General features: G+C 36.8%; 1 long non-coding RNA gene across 1 annotated transcript in view; it reads right to left on the bottom strand.

Moving 5' to 3' along the window:
* Positions 1-23,772, bottom strand: part of LOC122237752 — a 28,316-nt gene extending 4,544 nt beyond the window's left edge. Inside the window, exons 1-2 of the long non-coding RNA XR_006216377.1 lie at positions 23,567-23,772; positions 7,597-7,682 (exon numbers count right to left, since the gene is read on the bottom strand). This is a non-coding gene — a long non-coding RNA (uncharacterized LOC122237752). The remainder of the gene's footprint in view (positions 1-7,596; positions 7,683-23,566) is intronic.
* Positions 23,773-24,517: the final 745 nt, after the last annotated feature.

The following is a 24,517-nucleotide window of genomic DNA, read 5'->3' as shown; positions in this document are numbered from 1 at the left end:
TATACATGGCTCATGAAGAGTATCAAATGCCAGATGGAAGTATGGAATTTATTCTATTATAAATGGGATGTTTCATAAGTTTTACATGATGCTTTAACGTGTGTTAAGCTGCGTCTTAAGAATATTATCCTAAGAACCCTAGAGAATCTAAAAAGAAGAGATGGCTGGCATCAGTTGGGAATTTTTGCAATAGTCCACAGAGACAGTTAAGGATGGACTATAGCTGTGACTATGAGAATAGAAAGAAAATGTAAGTAAATCTGAGAAAATGAGAAGCCTTGAAAATGATAGAATATACAAAGAAATTATCTAGAAATGGGAAAAGAAGCAGGTAGGGTCAGAGATGTTTTAAGTTTCAGAAATGGAGGACAGAAAGAATGGTACTACTGTCTTTGACTTAACTGGGAAGGCAACAAGGTTTATAGAGGAAGATGGAGAATTTGTTTGCAGTATGATAAATGTCCAATCATAAAGCAATCTTTAGAATCAGATACTTTGTGGTTGATTAGAGATGCTCGGATTCCGGTTGTAAGATTTCTCTCTATAGAGGGGAGAGTCAAAGCTGTGAGACTACCTAAATTCTCTGAGAGAGAAAGAACAAAATGTGATGCCTAGTCCCTCTCACCACACCCTAATTTAGAAAGTGAGAAAGTGATAAAAAGGAGAAAAAAATGAAGATGCATCCAAGATATGGATCTAGAAGCAAGCAGTATATCATTACAGAAATCAAAGGCCCCAGTATTTTTTTAATTAACTACAATAATCATAGCCACTTGCCAACATTTTCAGAATTCTATTCTTCTTTAAAAAACAATTTTATTGAGACATCTATGACATACAAAAATTATATACATATTTAAAGTACACAACTTGATATTTAGATACATATATATACATTATTCAGAGATCACCGTAATTAAGCTAAATGACTTATGCATCATCTGTACATTGTTACTGTGTGTATGTGCACGTGTGTGTGTGTGTGTGTGTGCGTGTGTGTGTGTGTCTCTGTGTTTTGGTCAGGAAATTTAAGATCCAGCCTGTTAGCAAATCCCACATATACAGTAGTGTTAACTATTATCACCATGGCATACATTGGATCTCCAGAACGCATTCATCTGCATAACTGAAACTTTCAACCCTTTGGCCAACATCTAATTTCCTACCCGACTCTCCCCTAGCAAACACCACTCTACTCTGCTTGTGTTTCTGTGTCAGGCTTATTTCACTTAGCATGATATCATCTAAGTATATTCATTTTATCACAAATGGTAGAATTTCCTTTTTTTTCCTGCCAAATAATATCCCATTGTGCATATACATATATATATATATATATATATATATATATATATATACCAGATTTTCTTTAGCTGTTGGTACAATATCCCATTGTGCATATATATATATATATATATATATATATACACACCAGATTTTCTTTAGCTGTTGGTACATTGGCAGGCATGTAGGCTATTTCTGTCTTGATTATTGCAAATAACAAAAGTACCCCTTTGAGATCCAGTTTCCTTTGGCTGTATACTCAGAAGTGAGATTATTGGCATGAACTTTTATATGCATTATATTTATTTAATACAAGACTTCATGAGGTAAATGATATTTGTTATTGTCTCCATTGCAAGTACAGGAAATCAAGACACAGAATATGTACAGAATATGTACATAACTTGACCAAAGTAAAAAAAAATTAGTTATGATAATGCAAACCCCTAAATTCATATAGGAATGATTCTAATTATTACTGATAATGATTCGGATGTTAGATTAATCTTCATTGTGTAGGTATCGATATAACTAAAATTCTTGGCTTGTCTTCTCACTACTTACCTTAATTTCATTTAATTTATTTTTTTTAATTTAAATATAGTTGACACACAACGTTACATGAGTTTCAGGTGTGCAACATAGTGATTCAACAACTCTAAGCATTATGTCATGTTCACCACAGCATAGCTACCATCTGTCACCATATAACAGTATCACAATACTGTTCACTATATCCTCTATGCTGTGTCTTTCACCTCCGTGATTCATTCATTCTATAACTGCACCTGTATCTCCCACTCCCCTTCACCCGTATGTCCATGTGCCCATCTCCCAGCCCCTTCCCCTCTGTGCTCTTTGTATTTATAGGTCTGATTCTGGTTTTTTGTTTGTTTGTTTGTTTATTCATTTGTCTCATTACTTACCCTTAATTCCTTCATACCGTGGAGAGACAGGTGTATTCACTTATTGGTGAGATGAAAAAGGCAACTCCCCAGTACTTTTTTCTGCTTACACGCAGAGGTGAAACAGGCTGGTCAGCTTCGCTGGCATGCAGTAAATTTAGCAGGACTAAATGGGTGAGGGCTGCAACTTCTGGGGAGGACTAAGTCCAATTCAGGTCATGTCAGCCATCCCACTTGGTTTAAAACTAACCTTTTTTCTAAGTAATTTTTAACAACAAAAACAATAAGTAAAAAATTTGATCTCATTTGTCTGAAACATACATTTATCTCTCAGTTTTTTTTTTCAACTTGGGCAGAGAAGAGAGGAAATATGTCTGCTGAACCTTCTATCTCCAATGTACGATAGGCTATGATGAACATGCCCCTTGCTTGAAAATAATGCAGAAGTCACTTCCCTTGGAAAAACCTGCTGTCTTGTTCAGGGCAAAGGGAATTTACTTGGTCCTCAAATATAGAAGGTCAAACTAAGGTGACCCTAATGAGTTATAGCCTAGTGAATCCTTCCCCCAAATGCAGGTGGAACCACTGACTTACCCCTTTCTAAAAAACCATTACAAAAATGATAAACTGTCATGCTCTTGATTAGCTCCTGCTCCACAGCAAAGTTTAAGGAATGTCACTCCTAATTTATCAAACTGAAAAGAGAGAGACATTCTTGCTAAATTTGAAGAAGTTAGCTACAATGTTATAAGAGGGTCTATGAAGAGGGTTACATGGCCAGGAACTATGGGTCTCCTCTAGGTGCTAAGATTATCCCTTGAAAACAACCAACAAGAAAACAAGAAACTAAGTCCTAAACCACAAGGTGATGAATTTTGCCAATAACCTCAGGGAACTTGGAAGTGGATTATTTCCCAACCAAGCTCCCAGATGTGAATATAGTATGATCTGCATCTGGACAGCAGCCTCGTGAGACCCGTGAACTAAGTATCTTTTTCCAGAATACTAACCCATGAAGGGCACCTGGGTGGCTCCATCGGCTAGGCGTCTGACTGCTGATTTCAGCTCAAGTCATGATCTCATGGTTCATGAGTTTGAGCCCCATGTCAGGCTCTGCCCTGACAGCACAGAACCTGCTTGGGATTCTCTCTCTGCCCCACCATCATTCTCTGACTCAAAATACATAAATAAACTTAAAAAAAAAAACAACAAAAAACCCCCCAGAATACTAACCCACGAAAAGTATGAGACAATAAATATGTGTTACATTAAATCACTGTTTATGGTAATTTGTTATGCAATAATAAGAAATTAACATACGAAATATGTAATTAGGATAATCACACCTGTGATTTGGCAGAACACCCAAACTACCATTAGATCATTTTCTTGTTGTGTAAAGGCTAGGATAGTGGTGAAAGTGAGTGACAGCCTCAGAAATGGCTCCCTTCAGCAGCCAAGATAGTAAATAAGAAAACAAAAATCATATCATGGTGGTGTGGTGGGAAAGTTGTAAAACTAAATGTAATCATGAAGTATGTAGAGAATGAAAGGCTGGGGATCCCTATGGTTTCCCCACTTAATTCACCAGGTGGGTTCCTGCAGTAGAGTTAAGAATTTTGGATGCCACTAACCTATTAACTTAGTAACTTAGTAAATTAGTAACATGAATTTCACTCACCCTGCTGGATGGGATAACTGCTAAAGTAGATTTTTATGATCTCTAAGACATGGTATGTGGACATTGATTTTGTGAATGCATTCTTTTCTATCCTTATCATAAAAAAGGATAAGTCACTGTTTGCACTCACATGGAACAGAAAACAATGTATATTTCCAACCTAGCACAGAGGAGTATATTAATTTTATACTCCAAAACCAATTATAACAATATTGACCAGAGAGATCGAGACCATCTAGACATCCTGCAGAACATTAAAATGACCCATTCCCGGGGCGCCTGGGTGGCTCAGTCGGTTAAGCGGCCGACTTCGGCTCAGGTCATGATCTCGCGGTCCGTGAGTTCGAGCCCTGTGTCAGGCTCTATGCTGACAGCTCAGAGCCTGGCGCCTGTTTCAGATTCTGTGTCTCCCTCTCTCTGACCCTCCCCCGTTCATGCTCTGTCTCTGTCTGTCTCAAAAATAAATAAACATTAAAAAAAATTAAAAAATAAAAAAAAATAAAATGATCCATTCCCTTAATGACATCATGCTAATTTGGTTACATGAGCAAGAAATGCCTTGCATGTTAAAGGCTTTGGTTGATACATCCACTCTAGAGGGTAAAGGATGAGCCCTATGAAAATCATCACATCACATTAACACTTAACTTACTTCTTTAGGAATTCTATGGTTAGGGGCATTTTGGCACATGATGTCTAAAATAAAAGACAGGGGCACATGGGTGGCTCAGTTGGTTAAGTGTCCAAGTGTTGATTTCAGCTTGGGTCATGATCTCATGGTTCATGAGATCGTTCTCTGTGACTCGTTGGGCTCTGCCCTAATAGCATGGAGCCAGCCTGAGACTCCCTTTCACTCTCTCTCTGCCCATCCCCTGCTTATGCTTTCTGTATATATAAAAACAAATAAACGTTTTTTTTTAAAAAATAAAGACCAATTATAGCATCTTTGCCCATAATTATAAAGAAGTGTGTATAACTCCCTGCAGGACTTTTCACATTATAAAGGTAATATATTTTACATTTAAGAATATTGCTCAGTCCAAAGGCACCTGGATGGCTAAGTCTGGCTTAGGCCAGGATGACTAAGGCACCTGGATGTTAAGCATCCAGCTTTTGATCTCAGCTCATGTCTTGATCTCAGAGTGTGAGTTCAAGTCCTGTGTTGGGCCCCATACTGGGTGTGTGAAGACTACATTAAAAAAAAAAAAAAAAGAATATTGCTCAGGTCGATTTTTTGATGCAAGCAGCCCCCCTACTTGGGACTTGTGATTTGCCCAAATCTGTAAGAGTAGATGTATCAGTGGTGGAAAAATATATGTGACATTTATGGCAAGCCTAGTGACAGAACACTGATGCAGGACCCCAGAGATCTGGAGTAAGTTTGTACCATCTTGTAAAAAACAACCCTTGACATGTTTTGGGCTTTAGTGTAAATGTAGCACATGAACATAGTGCTTTAAGTGACCATAACTTTGGAATTCTAGCTATGAGCTAAATTATTTCTGTTCCTCAAGTCATTACGTTTGGGAAAGACAAGCAGTAGTCCCTTATCGGGTGGAATCAGTACCTCTGGGAAAGCTCAAGCAAGACCAGACAGCAAAAGCAGTCTGCGTAAATAAGTTGCTTTGAACCCATTCGCATCTACCATATCCTCTCCTTTAGCTCACACTCATGGCTCTGTAAAATATCACATATGATCAGCTAACAGAGGAAGCAAAGGCTGTTATTTACATATTGGTTAGCTCATAGTCTATGTAAGCTGAACATGGAAGGCAGCTGTGTTACTCACGATGACTCTGAAAGACATAGATGAAGAATACTTTCCAAAATAGGCAGAGCTTTCATGGTGGTCCTCATCACCTACTGTACGTATAAAGGGGCATGGGAAATGGTTGAATATATATGGAATCATAAAGGATTCCATAAAGGACCATGAAGTTCTCAAAGAAGGAAAACCTATGCCTGAGAATAAAGCCATAGTTCCACAGAACGGTCGGCTTTGGCTGCCACCTAGACTTGGTAGGTGCCTCATATGCAGAGACCAGTGGCCATGAAGAGGAGCTAGTGTGACAGGAGGAGGTGACTGCCACTCTTACATGTCAGAGAGCAGGGAAGTATAGGCCAAAACCCCACAATCCTTTTGTGTTTCTCCTGATATTCTCTTATCTGATTGTGATGGTATTTAAGTGAACCAACCTTAAGACCATGTGTCCAAGGGCTCAGACACCTTGAAGATTCTCTTAGTGTCATCCCCCGAGGTAAGCTGAAACTAACAGAGGTGCTCACAGATGGTGAGGGGAATCTAGAATGGATAGTGGGGAGGGAGGGAAGGTGATAAATATAAGCTGTATTCCAGAGATCAACTGCAGAGTTGAGACTTGTAGCTCATTCCTCAACCCTTCCTTTTCTAAGTCTTTTCAAGAATCCTAGAGGAATTGCACTGGGTAAAAGAGAAGTGGATCTAAATGGCAGAAGAGATTGACTGATGGGCCAGGAGATCTCCATTCAGTGTTGGACTTGTTGCCTCTATTGCTGTTGTGCTGCAGCAGACAGCTTCAGTGCTTAGCTTCTTTGGGGATGCATCAGCATCTGAGATCTCAGATCCCAGATCTCATGAGAGATATGCCTGTCTCACAGTGACATTTTTCTGGGTTGGCCAATAGATGGAAACAAGGATACAAAATATCTTGGCATTTTAGCTCAATGTGGGGCTACTCTGGAAGGCTATTTAACACCAGTTGACTGAGTCTTTGGAGTCCATCTCACAACTCTTCTCCCTGATCACATTGGCTTCCTTCCTCTCCTTCTGCTGTGTACTCTAGTAAAATCCCTGCCGCCCCATCCCCCCTTCGCTTCCTCTTAATCTTCTTTCTGGAACACCCAAACCGCTATAATTGCCATGATATAAGCCATATATATTATCAGAAGTATGACCCTCCCACAGAATGACCACACTGTAGAAAATATTTATTTACATTTTTTTTCACGAATGTCATCATTTTGTGTAATGTTACTTTTATTTTTAAATTTATTTATTTTGAGAGAGAGCAAGACAGCATGAGTGTGGGAGGGGCAGAGAAAGAGGGAGAGAGTGAGAATCCCAAGCAGGTTCCACACTATCAACATGGAGACTGATGTGGGGCTTGACCTCACAAACTGTAAGATCGTGACCTGAGTCTAAATCAAGAATTGGACAGAACTGACTGAGCCACCCAGATGCCCAGTGTAATATTTCTAAATCACACTTTTCTTGATGTCATTTCTTCGCTTAGCACTTTTAAGTAACCATCCGCCCCAATAACTGTTTCCCAACACTGCTTTCAAGAAAAAATTAGTGCGTTAGCTTCCTACCTATACTACTATCTGCCATCATCTGACTGATAGACCACACACGAGTTACTTAGTGTCCCTGGATTCAGCTTTGTTGTCTAAGAAGTGGTGAACCAATGATATAAAATTAAATCTGTGCTAAAAAATGGTAATAGTCCATCCATAAGACTGATGAAGTAATTTTGAATTCAAGTCTGTGATTTGGATAAGCCGCTAGGGTGGGTTGGAGGTCTTAGTTTCTAAGCCAGGTTTTTTTGAGATGAGTAATTTTTATCCAGTATTCTCTAATAATGAGACCATCCATTTACCTGCAGTGTTAAATAAAACAAAGGCACTACAACTAGTCATATTTATATTTATTGGCAAAACCAAAGTAAATCTTGGCTTCATTCTTACCAGAATAGTCTTTCTTTCTTCAGTTTAGGTTAGGCAAACTTCCATTTTTTTTTTTCATTGCAGGCTACAAAGAGTGATAGTCGCTTCTAAAAATTAAATGAGGTTGAGATTATTTAAAGATCTTTTATGTGAAGTTTAGCAGCTTAAGATACTGCATGTGCCCTGAAGAAATCTCATCATTAGATGCCTTTGAAAGCCCTTATTTGTGTTTCACTCAGTCTTGATATGTCTTTAGCTTCTTTAATCAATGAACACAACTGCTCCACATAGCCCTTAAGGCAGGAGTTGCCATAAATAGTCAGCTTTCAGTGTAAGAAAAAAGCAAACTGAAAAGGGTGTTCCAGAATGTGTTTACTGGTGTCTCTGACAGAGGTACTCAATCACCCTACAGCTACCACATGCTGAGAATGGCAAATGCATCTTGTCAATGAAATCAGTGTCCTCCCTATTCCCTTGTAATTACATTTCAGTGTCAATAGTCTAAAAGTGAATAATTGAAGCATTCGTGATATTTGATTGGTTAGGCAAATATGATGACAAAACTCCTAAGGACGGAGAGGCCTTTAAAAATTATTCCTGATTTGTGTAGGTTTTCTCTATCCATTGCTTAAATGTAAAACAAATAATTGCATACATTTCCTGTGTCTTTAGCCTATCAAATGAAGCCTATGAAAGGTGGAGAAAGAACTGGTATGGAAGACATAACTATAGACTGAAGAGTAATTCTATGTGTGGCAATGCATTCTTGACATTACACCATGGAACTTAAGAATACAGGCTTTTTGGTTAGGCAATTCGGGGTAATGTCTGAGGGCTGTCATTCACAAATCATGTAACTCGGTTAATCACTAAACTCTACTTACTTTGGTTTTCTCTTTTATACAATGGGGATATTAACTAACAGTACTTACCTCCCAGGATTGCTTAAAGTATAAAAATAAAATGTACATAAAGGAGTTGGCTGGCATACAGTGTGGATGTAATACATTTTAACACTTCTCCTCCTTTCTCTCCTTTTTCCTCTCCTCTCATTCCTTCTTAGTGCTAGGTGTTTTTTTTGTTGTTGTTGTTGTTTTTTTTTTTTTTTTTAATTTTTGAGAGAGAGAGCGCGAGAGAGAGTAGGGGAGGGGCAGAGAGAGAGGGAGACACAGAATCTGAAGCAGGCTCCGGGCTCTGAGCTGTCAGCCCAAAGCCTGATGAGGGGCTTGAACCCACAAACCACGAGATCATGACCTGAGCCGAAGTTGGACATTTAACCGACTGAGCCACCTGGATGCTAAACCGACTTAGCCACCTAGACACCCCTGCCAGGTTTTTATGATAGAACTAGAAATCTGAAAATGCTGCCACCTTTTTTTGTTTTGTTTTGTTTTTAATTTCCCTGGACCTTTCTTTTTATTCTCATGTATAATCTCCCTGAAGAAGTCCTCCTGTATTACCAATCTAAATTAGTTCCAACAAGTAATTCTATCTAAATACACTCTTTTACTCTTCTCCTACTCACATCACTGTATTATATACCCACTTATTTACTGTTTTATAAGTAATTTCCAATTCCAACACCGGTGCCTGAGAGAACAGACTTTGTCTTGCCACGCTCTATCTATCCTGGCATCTAATAGGCCCAGTGTAAATATTTGTTGAATTAAGCATGAATTCCTTTCTCTTCCTGCTTATTGATCAGAAGTGCCAATTGTTTATTCCGGAGAAGACCACCAGAAAATCTGTTGATGAAATATCATACAATTTATTAGACTTATCGTAGGAAGGGAGAATTATACCTGACTAAGGTTTTCTTAGAAAGGAAAATTGGGACATGGTAAAGTTAAGGTTTTACGGCTTGCATTGAGTGACTTTGAGGTGACTCTTACAGGATTGGCAAGTAGCTGGATTACTATTATGATGCGATGGTTTTGGATTTGTGGGCACAGCAAGATGAGGAACTTGAAATGAGTCATGATAAGTAAGCTATTCAGTTGTGTTGGTGTCTTATTTTCTAGGAACTGATATTTCCTGCAGTAAGCATCTGAGTTATTTTTTGCTTATTCCCAGTATTGCTTAGTAAAGAACAGGAAATTGTGCTTCATCCAAGAATCGTTTAACACAGAGACTGGGAAGTGTTATGAGAGCCAATCTTAACACAGGGACAGAAAATTATTTGGTGTTAGTCATTAAGGCTTTGTTTGCTTTTGACACATGGATTCCTTTCTTATTTTTGCACTATCATTACATCTGTATATTACAGCTTCACTCAATTCTGATTTCAGTTTTCATTTGTTTTTGCATTACATCATTCTAGAGCTCTTATTACTTGTATTTTTTCTATATCCTTTACCAAATAAAGTTATATGGTTCCCATATGTTCAATACATATCAAAATTCAATCCTAAGCTGCCTAAATATTTCATCTGCCCTTATTCACTCATGTATAACGTGCTTTGTCACATCCTCAAGCATAATCTGTTTTCAGTTGACTCCTGAATATTAAATTTTTAGGATGACCTTATCCTAAGGTTTAATCCACTCTCAAATACAAACTAGTCCACATTTATAAGGTATTACTCTATTTTCATATCCTTGTCTGTATTTCTAAATATTGACCAGTGGGCATCATCGTATAGTATTTCTTAAAAGTTCCATTAAAGATTCTATTATTTGGATGGGCTGATGCTTTGGAAATAAATTTAACTTTGTTACCTCTGGCAACCCCTCACCTTCATCCCAGTATAGTTTTTAGCTGCAATTCGCAACACCAGTTGAAGTGTCTCCCATGATAACCTTTCTGTTTCATTCCCATGCCTGACAGTATAGTTTAATCTATTAACCGAAGTCTGATTTTTATAAATATATTTTTCTATGGTCTCTTAGATGCTTCTCTTCACCTTCACAAGATACACCAGGAGTTCGAGTTCCACATCTGGTTCTCTGCTGTCAGCACAGAGCCCTCTTCGGATCCTCTGTCCCCCTGTCTCTCTGCCCCTCCCCAGCTTGTTCTCTCTCTTCTTCTTTCAAAATAAATAAAGAAACTTAAAAAAAAATTAAAAGAAGAAATAAACTTCATTCCTGATCACATATTCTCCCTTCTTAGCATACTATTTCTCTCAGTTCTGTTAATCTTTTAATTCCCAGTTCAAATTCCTCTTCCCTGATACCTTCCCCAAAGTATATAATCCTCAGGGTGAGTTAACTCTTGAAGGCAACAGAGTCAGGGACAATGGTCAGCTGTGATGAACAATATGTATTACCTTGACATTGACTGTCATTTCTGTTTTTATTTGTATTTACTTTCTACCCCATACTAGATATGCAAAATCTTATGACTAGTTTGTCACACACATTTTTAGATACTCTGAAAACTACTGTGTACATATACAGCTCACAACAAATATCTTGTTTGTTGAGTGCCATCATTTTAGAAATTTAACATTCCATAAGGCACTGGCATGGTTTCTAGAAAGCTCTCTGAAGAGCTAGGGCTGTGGGGGAGAAACAGAGTAATTTGGTTCACTGGGAGTTAACAGGCAGGTGAAGGAAATCAACAAGCTAGAGCACCAGAGAATTGTTCTAAGATAAAAAGTACCTCCAGGCCCTTCCAGCACCACTGAAAATGTCCTTATTCAATAGGCTATAGTACTGCTCAGCTTTTCTCTTACATAATGTATTATCTTTGTTTCTATCCTATTAAATGTATGAAATATATTGAAGTCCATTTGTTTCTAGTCTTTTCATGAAAAAAATATATAGTTTATCATCTTCTAGGACTCTTCAAAGTTGTAAAAGACAAAAAAAAAAACCCTACATTTTCAAATATTTTCCACATAAAACTATTTCCAAAGTAACACCATGAATATTTTCCATTAGCAACTGAGTTTCCTTGAGGGAAGCTATGTTTATTGCTTCAATTGTTGCTTCTTGAATAGATGCGGCTTCCGAGTAGAAAATAGCACATAGTAAGTCTTCAAGAAGCCCATGTTCATTGATTGTAAAGGTACAGGGTACTCAAGTTCAGTTTTTTGTCTTATGTATTTTAATATCTAACTTATGATCTAGTTAACTGAATGGAACTTTTTTCTAGTATCTAATTGTCTCTCTAGAAAATGAAATTCACAGGGGATTTCTGGAAAATGCTTACTTCATGTCTATGTACTAACTAAAAAGACATTTCTCATGCACCTGTTAATTAATTTTGAAAAATATTTCCCATATGTTCTGAGGACTCCTAGTCTCATGAGATCATAGAATGTGGTGTAAAAAAAACCACAAAAATTGAAAAATTAAAAGCCTGAGCTCAAACACACGGGGAAAAACTGCTCAACCTTTATTTGGAGATTCACACTGCACATTTCAATTTTAAAAGTTCTGAAGATTCCCAAAGGAAATAAACTTGTTTCTTTTGTATTTATAACTTCCCTAGCATTTTATTTATATTTCTTTAGAGTAGTATTTTTCAGTATATTTCTTTAGAGTAGTATTTTTCAGTATTTTCAGTTCTTCTGTTGAAGAACAGGTTCTTTTTGTTTTTGTTTTTATTTTATCTCTAAGCCATCATGGTATAATGCTTTTTAAAAAAAAATACTACGAAATATAACATTGTAAACATAAAATTAAAAAATATATATATAAAGTCAGACTTTCATTTCTAGCTTCAATAGGGATTAAACAATACTTCCACATTTCTAGAAAATTCATAATAGTTACACTCATTTTCTCATTGTGGACTGACCCAGGCTCACAGATCATACTTTTATTAGCACAGTTATAGAATGCATTGGTTTCCAGGGTTCTAGAGGATTCTCTAGGTTAGCTAAAGATTAATAGTAACATAAAATATAAAATTATTAACTTTAAATGTTTTCAGTAAACTCCACTCACTTGTGATATATCTTATTTATTATTTTCCACATTAAGAAGAAAATAACCCCTGGTCTAGTTGGTTTCATACATTTTCTCCAGTCTACTTTCCTTTAGATTGCCTTTTCTTACATGTAAGTTTATCTGTGGAAAGTAACAGAGCTCACGCTTTGTTGTTGTTCCTTCTGCAACTCACAGATTGACCTTCTTGTGCACTGCAGTTCATTAAGCTGCTTTTGGTCCAAATTGTTATTGGAAGGTCAATTGGCATTGGGCATAAAGGATTAAGGATCTGACAGGAGAGGGCAGAGGATCAGGGATTAGCTAAGGTGAAAGATAGAACAGTGACTATAATAATGTCTTGTGTATCTTTTTAAAGGACTTCTAATGTTCACTTAATGATCATCTCATAATGACTGTTTAAAGATAGTGACACTGAGATCCTAAAACTGAGCTCACTTAATGTCAGAATCCTCAGTGTCTTGCCAGAATTTGATTTGTGGCCAGTCCTTAGCCTTGCCTAATTCTCTTGCCGTGAATCAGAGGATTTAGATGGTTACCTCATTGGTTTCTAAATTCTGGATTGCAGCATGTGAGTTAACTCACTTTTTGTGGGATATATGAAATATATAGATAAAATATATAAATGTACACAGTTCATATATAAACTACATTCCTTAGACATCACACAAAACCATCCTAGTTCAAGAATCTGAAACAGAGCTGAGTTTTGTGTCACTACAAATCCCCAATGCCATTCTGATAGGTAGTAATTTTGGTAAACTAATTCACCATTGGATGAACCTTTTGATCAGTAGGATGATTTGGCACAAGGCACCTTTTCTCAAGCTGGCCTTCATAATCACGAAGAGGATTTGGGTGTAAAAAGACATTGGAATGCCCAGATGTAGCGAAAATAGTGGCATGCCAACCAGATTTAGTTCTTCTGTGTGTAGAAGGATTTGAAGTTTCGGGCGACCATATACATGACTGTGGCCCATAAAATTCTCCCATAGATTGTAGTAAGAGCTACTATATTTAAATATAAAAATTGATGCAGGCTTGTGTGCAGATTATCGAATGCTTCCAGATACAAACTACAAATCTTTCAGTTCCACGTTTCTTTGTCTCTGCTTCCTCTAGTATCTCTAAACTGCTTTTAGTTTTATTTATTTATTTTTTGTTCTTAACCGTTGCCATCTTAGCTATATCTGCCACTGGTTTAGTGAGTTATTGGTATCTCTTCTACCAAAACTGATTTCTGGAGCCGGTCACCATGCTGGTCCTAGTTGGTCGAGCCTTTGCCACAAACCGCCCTCTGGCCTGCTGACACTCTCTAATACGCTGTCAAAGTTGCTGTTGATTTCCTGCAACTTTCCTAAAGATGTACCTCTCTGTACAACAATAAGGGATTCCTGAAGAAAAAATTAACACTTTCTTACTCTCTGGACTCACCAAGAAGGCCTTAAGTTTCTTTTTTATTTAAAAAAAAAATAATGTTTATTTTTTTTTTTCAAAGGGGTGGGGAGAGGCAGATAGAGAGAGAGAGGGGGACAGAGAGAATCCCAAGCAGGTTCTGTGCTCTCAGCACAGCCCGACATGGGGCTCCATCTCATGAGCCATGAGATGATGAGATCAAGACATAAGCTGAAATCAAGTGTCTGAGCTCAACCAACTGAGCCACTCAGGAGCTGGGGTCTCAAGTTTCTGCTCAACTTGACTAAACTTTAGAGAGCCTTCTGTGTATCTCCAGGGCTCTGATCCCCCTTTTCTCTGAGCATTTATTTTAGAAAGCTTGTAGTTGCAAAATTCTCTGTCCCTTTGAGATTTAAAACTTTTTAAAAGTCTCTTGGCAGTTTTACAACCCAGAACTGTCTTTTCCAAGGACCTCTGAGCCATCTGTTTGAAATGTAATCAAGGAAGATGGCACCCTATCTCCCAGGCTGTGTGGGAGGGTAGGAGCCTAACTTCAGTGAGTGCTGTGATCCAAGTTGTGGAACAATCTTAAGAAAGTTTACTTTTCCTTTGGATAAGAACTATTAGCACACATAAATGCCTATGACCCACCCACCACATTACAATATCTTGCATAAAGTCTTCCTTGCCTGTTTGACTTCGTCCTGAACAATTTTTGTTTTGATTCTACTAACATTTTTGTCAAATGTTGATCTAAAGGATATTCCAGTAGTAATTTAAGGATTACTAAAAAATGTCTTTTCCTTAAAATCATTGCTGATTTTATACTGTTGTAATATTATTTTGTATCTGATAATATCAGACCATCCAGCATCACTTAAATAACAGTAAACATATTCTTCATAATAATTTATATCAAATTATAGAATATTATTTTATAACCTCAACCCTTCTTACTATACACATGATGAAATATAATTAAATTTGTATGCCATTCAAACAATATTCCAGATATTTTTCCAAGCACCTATTCTCCCTTTTCTATATTCGCTTAATAAAAATGTTCTGATTTTTTCCATTTCACATTTGCCATATTATATTGTATTAGTCGTTGCTATATGAGTCTTCTGGAATGATGTCCATCATTATTCTCTTCTGTGCTATAATTTTATAAATATCTCTGGCTGTTTCAATTTTTAACAGCCCTGGCTCAAATGATAAGGACTTAACTCTCTGAGTGTTTTTTTGACATTTTTACTTGCTTTTATAATATTTTCCAAAGTGAGAATTGGAAAAAAAAAAGTCAGCCATATATTTTACACACTTCTTGTTGATATTTTTTTCTTTGTGAAAATTAATAATTTTTATTGGCTATATTTTTCAAAAAGAGTATTCATTATAAAATAAAGTAGAATTATATAATAATTATGGACTCTGACATAATCACATAGTGAATAATAGATTTTTATAATCAAGAAAAATTACAATTGAGTATTCATCATCTTAACGTATATTACTGATTTGCCACCAGAATGCTTTAAAGACTATCTTTTACTTTTACTTCAAAATGGTAAGATTTAAATGCCATATTTTAAAGCATTAAGACTATATTATTTAATGTAATTTTCTGAGCTTTTTCTTTTCTTTTCCCTTCATATTCACCAGCTAGCTGTAGTTTGATCCATGGCAATGAGCTCTTGTCAATGTACCTGTACCAAGTTTATCACAAGTAAAATAAAAGTTTTGGTTTAAAAAGTAGACAGGTAGGATGAGGAATTTTAACTGTCTTTTGCCATAAATGACAACTCAATCAAGTCTGATGCTTAGGTTAAAGAGCAAAGGGAGGTCAAGTAAGTTGCCCAAAGTTGCAATGTTTTATTTTATTTTATTTTATTTTATTTTATTTTATTTTATTTTATTTTATTTTATTTTATTTTATTTTAACATTTATTCATTTTTGGGAGTAAGAGAGACAGAGCATAAGCAGAGGAGGGGCAGAGAGAGAGGGAGACACGGAATCCGAAGCAGGCTCCAGGCTCTGAGCTGTCAGCACAGGGCCCAGATGCAGGGCTCAAACTCACAGACTGCGAGATCACGACCTGAGCTGAAGTTGGATGCTTAACCAACTGAGCCACCCAAGCGCCCCCAAAGTTGCAATGTTAGACCGTGGCATATCAAGGACCCGACTCAGCATCCCTGTGCACAGGGGTCCAAGCTTCTAACACTAGGCAGAGCTCCCTCCTTACTAAGCTGCTTGAAAGTGAGTATGCATTTCCCTCCTGTACTCGCTAGAGCATTATCTGGCGTGTTCATATGTTCAAGGTCCAATTCGCTCTATCCTTATGATCATTTCCCACAACTAAAAGCCCTTGATCTTAGGAAAATCACCCTGTGTGATAGACAGTGCTGTAACTTAACGTGAAATGTCGGGACTCAGTAGTCTGTAATCAAAATCAGATCTTCGGTTTTAAACTTTAAAACGTTGACGTGTTCAGAGGTCTATATGGCTGGAATTGGAAGGAATAGACTTCATGTATTTTGAAAACTGTTTTCCTCTATTCCCCATTTCCCCTTAATTTTACTTGCTTGATGTGCCTTCCGCAGCTCTCACCCCATCTCAACATAGAGTGGAGGGTAAGCAGCCCCTGGAGCTGGTGGTATTCCCTTTCTTTAAATTAGCTGATTATGGGCTGAGGTAGATGTCATTCTCTCTGAGGTGTGGAACTTCTCTCTCTAAAATGACCAGTCTCTACAGACCAATTAAGCAAAAGAATGCTGAGCCGGCTTCTGACAGGTAAAGCTCTCAAAACACACAGCAACTGTCAGGCTATGTACCTCTAAGCAATTTCTGTGAGAGAATTTTCTGAAAGGTTGAGCTAATGGGTTTGAGTACAGCTGTGCGCACAGTTTTGCAGAGCCAGCAAAACTAAAGAAATGTAAGTTTTTGCCAGTTTCCTAGAACAGCGATTCCCTGCTTTCATAAACAAGACCTTATAGAAATGCAAAGGATCCCTCTATTTCCAAAGACTGCTTTTTATTTGGGGTAAGCGGCGGTTTTGAACTCAGACCACCGCCTGGCCTTCAGATGCTTCAACATAAAAGTGCAAGTCAATTTTATTGAGTAGATTTGGGCTAAGCTTATCCTTTTATCCTTTTTCCCAAGCTTGTATTTGCTTTTCAGGGGACATTCTCAGGAGCCTTTTCTGCATAATGATACCTGAAATGCTGTCACCACTGATCGATCTCAGACTTTTGTGAAGAACTATTATGTACTACTTGGGAGTCAAACCACATACGTTTTCTTACTTAACATTAACTTTGTTTAAGCATGGTAAGTGGATTGAACCTAGGTTTCCAATTCCAACAGACTTGGATTACAGCCCTGAGTTCAGCCCCCTAATACTTGAGTGTCCCCAGCTAAGTTAGTCAGCCCCTTCCTATTAGCCCTATTATGCTTAATTCTCACTCACAGATTGTGCTAACCACATCTGCTCATGTGCCTGCAATGTATCTAAGGAGCCCCTGGCACATCGTGCATGTTTAGTGAGTGAGTCTCTCTTATCCAATATCTCTGCATACTTCTGCACCATAAAATCAGTTTTGAAATGTTTTTAAAAGATTGTACTTTTTTACAAGATTTTTTAAGTTTATTTATTTTGAGAAAGAGAGACAGAGACAGATGACATGTGAGCAGGAGAGGGGCAGAGAGAGAGGGAGCGAGAAAGAATCCCAAGCAGTCTCTGAACTGTCAGCACAGAACTGGATGCGGGGCTCAAATTCATGAGCCATGAGATCATGACCTGAGCCGAACCCAAGAGTCAGACGCTTAACCCACTTAGCCACCCAGGTGTTCCCTTAAGATTATATTTTTAATGGAAGACGCCACTGAGTTTTCCAACCACACCCCAATTTTCACCAATATATGACTGTCTTTCACTCAGGGAAGAACATTGTTTTGGACCAATCTGATCCATGAACTACTTTTCTATGGCCCATGACCATAGAATGAGTTTTACATTTTCTAATGCAGATTTTTTAAAGGATAATAAACTCCTTAAGACACATGAAATGATAGGAAATTGAAATTGGAGTGTCCTTAAATAAAATTGGAGCACAGACATGCTCATGAGTTTAGGTATTGTGTATGGCTGGTTTAGTGCCACAATGGTCTGGTTGAATAGTTGTAGTAGAAATCACATAGATTGCAAAGACTAAAATATATACTACCTCGCCTTCCACAGATAAAGTTTACACACCCATGGTCTGGAATATGAGGTAAAATCGTCAGTATATTCTAACAACTTCACTGAGTAAGTCACTGCCCAAAAAATATCAACTCTGATATTAAAATTTAATATGGAACTAAATAATGTCCACAATGGCTTTGTTTATTGTTGCTTATTGTTTGTTTATTTTCTTGGACGTGAATTACAGAGATAGAGGAATAAAGTCCAACCACATACTTCATTGCAAAGAACACATTCTGAACTCAGGAGGCTCAGAAGCCCTAGTTTTTTCCCATAAGCTTCTCTTGTCACTTTTGCAACTCATTTTCCTGCCCAGGAAAACAAGTTTGCTATGTATGATCAAATAACCACTAGCTTGAATCACATCTAAGATTCTAAAATTCACTACCCTCTATGAGAAGTTCCCTTACCCCCCTGAAGATAATATTTTATTTAATACCAAAATAAAAAAGTATGTTAATCAGTATACAAATACTTTTTTGAAAAGCACACTCTTTTTTAAAAAAATTAACCACATAGTATACATTGTTATATTAGGCTCACATGTATAGCATAGTGATTCAACAATTCTATACGTGACTCGGTGCTCATGACAGAAACTGTACTCTTAATCCCCTTCCCCTATTTTGCCCACCCTATACCTACTTCCTCTCCATCATCACCAGTTGGGTGTCTATACTTAAGAGTCTGGTTTTTTGGGATACATGGTGGCTCAGTCAGTTAAGCATCCGACTCTTAATTTCAGCTCAGGTCATGATCTCACCATTCGTGGGTTTGAGCCCCACATTGCACTCTACACTGATGGTGTGGAGCCTGCTTGGGATTCTCTCTCTCCCCACCCACCTCCTCTCTCTCCGCCCCTCCCCTGCTCATGTGCTCTTTCTCTCTCTTTCTCCCTCTCTCAAAATAAATAAATAAACATAAAAAAGTCTGGTTTCTGCCGTTTTTTCTTTGTTTTGTTTTAAAAAGCACACACTTGAACTCTTTAAAATGGTCTTATACCTTTTAAATTCAGTTGGCCAGAGTTTGCCTTCAGAAATAACAGAAAATTTTTTGAAACTGTGGCCTCCTGACCAATAAAATAATTAAAAAGCATATCTTTTTTCCTTTGTATTTCAATCTTGCCTTTAAAAGTCTATATATTTCTAAAGATACTGTATTTTATTTGAAAGCTCTAGAATAGTGCATTTCATTTAAATAAGTAAAACTGAAAAAAAATGTTGAAAATAAAAATAGAGGAAAGGGACACATTATCTTATGTTTTCTTGTGTCCTTGTAAACATTTCATATTCTTTTCAATTTTCGATCCCAAAATAAATTTGTCCATGCACCTACACTTTCAAATGAAAAGATGGATGAAGGACGAAAGGATTCAGATCCAAAGAAGCAGAACAGTAAAATAAGCTGTTAAAAATTAGGGCAGCATGATAGGCAGGAAACAATTAGGGCACTGCAATTCAGAGATAGGGAGAGGTAGAGGGCAAGGAATAACATAATATGACAGGTGAAGAATGAGCTGGGTCTTTACGTTATAAAGGAGGAAGATGGAACGTTTGGATACAGAAGGAAAATTAAATGAACATCTGCTGCCTCAAAATAAAGTGTCAACACCCCAAAGGTGAGATATGAAACTAAACAGGAAAAGCAGTAGTTAAAGGGCTCCAGATTGTTTATGAGAAATTAAAGAGATTCCATGAAGATGAAAGAGATTTATCTGTTCCTGTAAAAGTAGACATATTTTGTCTTTGGGTGTTTCCTCCTTCAATATGTATCCAAGAGACTAATTTATTTTGTAAAGTTGTAATAGATTTAAAAAACTTCTAGCATACTGTGCACAATGGATTTCATTTTTAAATACCGTAACTGAAGTAATTCTAGTTCTATTTTACATAAGCATTATTTAAAAAGAAACTCACAAAGGGGTGCCTGGGTGGGTCAGTCGGTGAAGCATCAGACTTCAGCTCAGGTCATCATCTTGTGGTTTGTGGGTCTGAGCCCCAAGTCGGGCTCTGTGCTGACAGCTCAGAGCCTGGAGCCTGATTTAGATTCTGCACCCCCCACTCTTACTCCCCCTCCCCCTCTCGTGCTCTGTCTCTCTCTCAAAATAAATAAACATAAAAAATTTTTAATTAAAAATAAATAAATAAAAAGACATTCACATAGTGTCTTATATGGCTGAATACTTTAAAACCTAAATAATCCATTGCCATTCTGCCATATAATTAAAGATTCAAATATTTACAATATCATAGTGCAAGCTTTCTCATAAAGTAATATACAAGATCCATAATTAATATTTGTATTATTCCAATTTCATTTCTGATTTGTTTTCCTAAAACTTGTATTTCAAGATGTATTGACCTAATTAAACAAACGAGCAAACGACAATCATCCCTTGCCCCAAAGCCAAGAACAGAAGTAGGAATAAGAACAATAACAACAATAAAAAGAAGGGGCGGATGAACTAGGTATTGTAGGTTTTTTTTTTTTTAACAGTAATTTCCATCTAAATGATAGGAATAGTAGCGTGAAGGAATATACATTTTCTCAGTATGAGACAAATAATCATTTACCAAACCCTAACTGACTTTTATAGCTCTTAAAAAGAAAACCAATAGAAACCAGAAAATGTCATCCAATGTCATACCCTGTGTGAGTACTGTGTGCCCTGAGTGCTGTTATTTACTTAGAAATAGTTTATGCCTATATCTCTATGAGCCAACCAATGATAGCAGTAAGGCGGTGCTTTTTTCCGCTAATTTAGAGAAGATGCAATTTCTTTACTAACTCCTCAAGGTATTTTGACAGAGTTTAACTGTGCAAACTGACTCCAAATATTTAGACTCAATTACCCATGCGTGGAGAGGCACATTTTAAAAAAGAACTAATAACAATCACAAAGATATGCGGCTAAGATCAAAGAATAATTTACTATGATAGGGAAAAAAAAGGAAATAACAAGGAGATTTTGTAGTGTCTCTGTGGAAATGGAAATTCACTCCTTGTTTGTTGTTCAAGCATAAGCCCAGAGGGAAATTTACCAGTATTATTTTCTCAGGTGAATCTATCAAATACATTTTGTAATTAGCAAAAGTAGGTTTGTTTTCAAAGTTTCTTGGTCTGCCTGGGTGGCTCAGTCAGTTGAGTTTCCAACTCTTGATTTCGGCTCATGTCATGATCCCAGGGTTGTGGAACTGAGTCCCATGTTGGGCTCCACACTGTGCTTGGAACCTGCTTAAGATTCTCTCTCTCTCTCTCTCTCTGTCTCTCTCTCTCCCCCCTCTCTCTCTCTTTCCCTTTGCCCCTCCCCCACTCAAATGCATGTGCACACTCTCTCTCTAAAATAAAAAAAATTGAAAAATAAAAAATAAATTTTCTTAACTGCCATTGGTATCTATCGTTTAATGTAAGCTCTCCTTCCCACCTCTGCAGGATTCATCTTTGTAATTCTGTCAAGGCCACGGACTCTCTTTCCATGTACTCACAACTTTGGCAAATTTTATTTTATTTTATTTTATTTTATTTTATTTTATTTTATTTTATTTTATTTTTTATTTTATTTTTTAAAATGTTTTTTATTTATTTTTGAAGGAGAGGTAGTGATAGCAGGCTCTGCACTGGCTGCACTGGCAACACGGATGCAGGGCTCAATCCCAGCAACTGTGAGTTCATTCCCTGAGCCAGAATCAAGAGTAGGACACTCAACTGACTGAGCAAAATTTATTTTAAAATCCAATCTTAATTGCCTCTCAGAGGATCAAAAATCTTAAGACAGTACCAACACTACTTAACAGTTTGTAACCATCGGAGAATTATGGTGCTCCTTATATACTTAAAACTCCCCATGGATTTAAAAGTTAAACCTATTGGTGGTAAATGTGGGCAATATTATAATGAATCACCAAACTCATATGTACAAGAAAGCAAGGAGATTGTGTTGTAAGAAAATTAATTCTATTTTTCTCTAGGACTTGAAATGCATTTTAAATCAGATATTCTGTTTTTACTATTTATGATCAATTATTTGTAGATTATGGATACCAAACGACAACATAAAATTCCCTTTAAAAAGGAACTGTCACAATGATAAATATGCACTTACATTTCTTTGGTGGCTAAATTTCATGTAATTGCTCCCAAGAATATTTATGTCTTTATATCCCAGAAGTCTGGCTATATTCTGAACAAAACCACATACTCCTTACTAGATCCCTAGGCTCAGCTCTGTATTCCTTTCCTTGACAAGAAGCTATCCTTCATCTCCTCTTTTGATCAAGATTTCACAATCGTTGTAATTATCATGAGCACACATTCCTTCTTGGTCCTGAACCAGGTATCAAAGAACAGAGTAAGCAAAATTATGATATTCCTGAATTTGTTCTCAATTTGGAATCACTGCTTTGGGCAACAAAGACCTTTGGTGCTGCTCTCAGGAAAATGGACACACTGGCATGGATCTTCAAGAAGGAAATATTACCTTCACCTTCAGTGTCTGATGCTTTAATGATTTCTGGGCTGGAGTTTCAGGTCTGATGTCATTCATTCATTGCTTGTTCAATTAAGAAAACTATTTTAGCGCCCACTATGTGCTAAACACATCCAAGGGCCCACAGATAATAACAGCCAGTTTTATTCAGTGCTTACTATATGCAATGAAGTAAAAGCCTGACACTTGTTTGTTAGGATATAGCTTGCAAAATCATACGAGGTATGTGCTAATATTAGGCCTACTGTCAAGGAAAGAAAACGGTGTTAAGTAAGTTAAATAACTTACTTAAGTAGGGTTACACAGCTAATCAGGGACATAGCACAATTTGAATTCAACCAGAACCCCAGAGACTACATTAAAAATTAATGCTCCTGATGTAAACATTCTCATAATATAGTAGCAGAAGTCAAGAATTAAGCAAATAGTTGGACCATAATCAGACATAGAACTCTGTATATGTTGTCATGATGAGATATAGAAGGTGCAACAGCACGTTCAGAGGGAAAATATTTTTAGATTAGTCACCTTCATTCATTACCATGTTGATTCCAATGGCTTTAAGTAGTTCTTATGCAAGATAATAAATTGAAAGTCTTCAGCGTATCCTTTAACTTACATATGTGAAGTGATGTTTGTTCGTTTGTTTTTCCATTTCTATCTATACTTGTGTCTGGCATTTTCCACCACATACTCATTTTCCTTTTTATAACAGAGTAAAGGAGTTTGATGTCATTTATTAATTAATTTTGGTTAAATAAAATTAACTTCTTCCAGGTTTATGTGATTTAAAATGTGTAATTATTGTGAAACTAAGACGTATGTCCTATTAACTTATCTCTCTCTCTCCCTCTCTCTCTCTCTCTCTCTCTCTCTGTCTCTCTCGCCACTTCTCTTGATTATATCGACCTTCAGGTACGTGTCCTATTTATTTTTTCACACAGAAAAAGTTTGTAATAGTCTATTTTACCTTTCTTAATTTCTCTTTTTGTGCTGAACTTCTGTGCCAGCCCTCCAGTGAAGCTGTTCATGTATCCACCATCAGTGACCTCTTTGTTTTAAAGAACAATGGTCCTGAGTCTCTCCTCACCTTACAGACTCTCTCAGAAGCATTAAAAAAATCAAACAGCCTCTTCTTCAAACCTCAACTTCTCTGGTCCTTCTGTGATGCTTATTGACTCGTGTTGCTCCTTCTGTCTTACTGAATTCTGAATTCTGAATTCTGTCTTACTGAATTCTGTCTTACTGAATGTCCTTCTGAATTCAAAATTTTTTGGTTCTATTTCTTTTTTTTAACTTCTAAATGTAGTATGTCTCAGAGATTCATTGTTCCTTGGATGCTGCTGCTTTTTTTTTTTTTTTGGTAATTTTGCATTTTTATACTCTCTATCCTGGTAATCTCATCCGGGATTATGAAATATGAATCTTTCTATCTGTCTGTCTCTAATGGACACAACGTTCTATAACCTATAGCCCTAAATGGTGCCCTGAATTTTAAAGTCACGCGTAAACATTCTCCTGATTAATTCATCTCTCCATTCACAGTATCAATCTCTCATCAAACAATTTATTTTTACGTTTAAATCGCTTTTGTAAATGCAGAAAATTTAATTTCGAACCAGCCAGAGAAGATCCCACACACATGTTGTTATTTTTTTTCTGAAATATTTTTTAGGGAAGGAATCTTTTTTTTTTTTTTATTCTTAGCACATTTAACTACAATATGAAACTTCAGGCATTAAAACATACTAAACTCTCTGAAGGGCACTTCTAATTCAAGGTTGCTGTAGTCTTCTTTTATGAAACTGTTTAAAATACTGCAAATAAAAAATTGGTAATTTAATTACTATTTTACTCAAAGACACTTCTTTGTGGGATGTATTTTTATGGTTCGGGTACCTAAAATATGTATATCGTTGCT

The sequence above is a fragment of the Panthera tigris genome, chromosome B1 (genome assembly GCF_018350195.1).
Source record: "Panthera tigris isolate Pti1 chromosome B1, P.tigris_Pti1_mat1.1, whole genome shotgun sequence".
In the NCBI taxonomy this organism is placed as follows: Eukaryota; Metazoa; Chordata; class Mammalia; order Carnivora; family Felidae; genus Panthera; species Panthera tigris.
The sequence above is the reverse complement of the archived record's forward strand: the minus strand, read 5'-3'. Positions and strand labels throughout refer to the sequence as shown.